The sequence below is a fragment of the Helianthus annuus genome, chromosome 16 (assembly GCF_002127325.2).
Source record: "Helianthus annuus cultivar XRQ/B chromosome 16, HanXRQr2.0-SUNRISE, whole genome shotgun sequence".
In the NCBI taxonomy this organism is placed as follows: domain Eukaryota; kingdom Viridiplantae; phylum Streptophyta; class Magnoliopsida; order Asterales; family Asteraceae; genus Helianthus; species Helianthus annuus.
In genome coordinates, this window is record NC_035448.2 from 144790551 (window position 1) to 144792999 (window position 2449).

Consider the following 2449-nt stretch of genomic DNA (forward strand, 5'->3'; position numbering starts at 1 on the left):
AACCTAGGATGTGGAACATCGATCAGAAGATCTTTGAACCTCTCCCAAGCTGCATGTAGAGATTCTCCTTCGTCCTGTTTGAATGTTATAATACGGTTCTTAAGCTTAGCTGTCTTATCTTACGGAAAATATTTTTACATAAAAAGATCTGCCATCTCGTTCCAATTCGTGATGGACCCTGCTGGAAGTGACAAAAGCCAAGCTCGGGCTTTGTCTCACAAAGAAAATGGAAAGAGTCGCAAATGTTGCGTCTTCAGAAACGTATCTAATTTTGAAGGTCGAGCACACCTCGAGAAATGAAGCGACGTGTCGACCTGGATCTTCGTGATCCTTCCCATCAAACTGCACAGAATTTTGTAACATGTTAATTATACTAGATTTAATTTCAAAACTCGGTGCTGCTATCGTAGGTCAGGCAATGCTCGGTAGCAAGCCCTCTCCTCCTAGACGGCCGGTCTCGTTCAAAGGCTGGTCGTCCTCTGCCATAATGCTTCCTCTGTCGTCCTCTGAACTCTCGCTGTCAGAAAGTACAACTGGTTCGTCAATTGCGGCTGCAATCCTTTGTGCAACAACAAGTGATCTTTCGCGAAGCCGCCTACTTCTTCTTAAGTTATTTTCAGGTTCATTGGCTAGCTCAGCAATAGCGGGTGCAGGGGTCGTGGACATTAGCCTGCACGGAAAAAGGAAGGCATTATACAGAAAAAAGAACATAATAATAATATAAGAAATAAGTATAAATAATAATACTATTATATAATATACATATATATACAAGTTATTAAACAAATCTATTTAAATATTTACTTGTTTATTTACTTATTTGTAATGACCTTCTTAATTTAACACAATTTTAACATTTAACACGCATTTATTACAAAAATACGAGCTTACAAAAAAAACTTTGTTGGGTTTACGATCATACATGATCAAAGTATTCGAGTCGTCATCCTACTAGTTTAAAGCCTTCAAAATGTAATTTCAAGAGTTTACATATTAACTAAAACAAAATAGATCAATGCAGAAGCTTTGTTCGGTGTGTCCGGTTCTTGAAAGTCGCTTGATCTTCATCCGGAGTCTTGTAACCATTCACCTACATTCATAACCCACTTAAACATTAGTTTAGAGGCTTGAAAATCCATTAAACTTATGTTTTTATGCAAAACCATCCAGTAAAACTATTTTTGGTTGATTTAATAAGCCCTCGCGGGGTGCGACAGAGAAGGAAGCTTCTTTCGGGGGTCGCGACCGGTGTCGCGTTGCGCTTCGCTCATAAGGTCTGGCCGTCACGTAGCGCGACGGCCTTGTTTTTCCAGTTGTTCGTTTGTTTTAGCTGCAGATGCCCAGCTACGAAAAATTCCATAATTCCAACTTAAAACATGCATAACTTTTGCTATGCAAGTCCGTTTTACGTAATTCTTTTTCCTACGCGACAGTAATTAAACTACGGATCCGTTTACCATCATTGTTCGCATTAAAATCCGGTTTATAGGCAGTTAGCCTATAAATCCACTTTTTGATTATTCGACCCATTTGTTTGTAAGTCATGCAACTCGTTTATCATTATCACTTGTTTTAAACGACTTTTACCCAATACCGGGTTTACCCAACACTAGCGCTTCGCTCCCATCTCGTGGTTTGCGCGCACATTAGCGTCATGCTTGGTTATCAATATTCTAAGCATATGCGTCTAAGCAAGTTTTACAAATTTCAATATATATCAAGGTTTTGACCCGTATCAAAGGGTTCATTTGCATCAGGTTTAGCGTGTCCGTTTCACGGCATATGCATTCAAAGTACTCAACCTTTAAGTGACATTCAAGCCACTTCAATTTCAATCTATTTACAACATTATTTGTCGAGTGAATTCGTCACTTCAATGACATATCAAATTTGCGTATTAAACTACGACACCATAATTATAGCTATGATCAAACTTTATACATAATGTAACGAAACCATAGGTCACGTACTTACCTAATTCATCAACATTGGTTTCCAACCATAGTTACCCATTCCTGGGCTTGTCAACCTTAACGTATCACTTCCATTCCATGGTTTACGTTTTATGACCCAATTTAACGAGTGATGTTTAAGTCACTTCGAACACTACCAATTCGACCATTATTTAACCCGTTTGGTTTGTCGAGTGAGTTAAATCACATCATTGACGTTCCAACACGGCTATTTTAAACAATATCGTTAACAAACATATTTATTTAACTATTTTGACCCGTTTAGTTGTCGAGTGAGTTACATCACTTCATTGACATACCAAATGCAATCATTTTCGTTATATCGATATTAAACATATCTACGACTAGGTTTATCTACATAAGTGTAACGAGACGACAAGTCACGTACCTTTAAAGCGCTCCTTTCCAACGCGTGTCTCCACCGGCTTGTCCACTTGACGATCCAGATTCCTTGCCTATAGAGTTCAACCAAATAT

General features: G+C 38.5%; 1 non-coding gene across 1 annotated transcript; it reads left to right on the plus strand.

Annotated features, from left to right (window-relative positions):
- LOC118488709 lies at window positions 1-107 on the plus strand. The gene has a single exon (XR_004885253.1). It is a non-coding gene; the product is annotated as a small nucleolar RNA R71 (small nucleolar RNA).
- The last annotated feature ends 2342 nt before the right edge of the window (window positions 108-2449 follow it).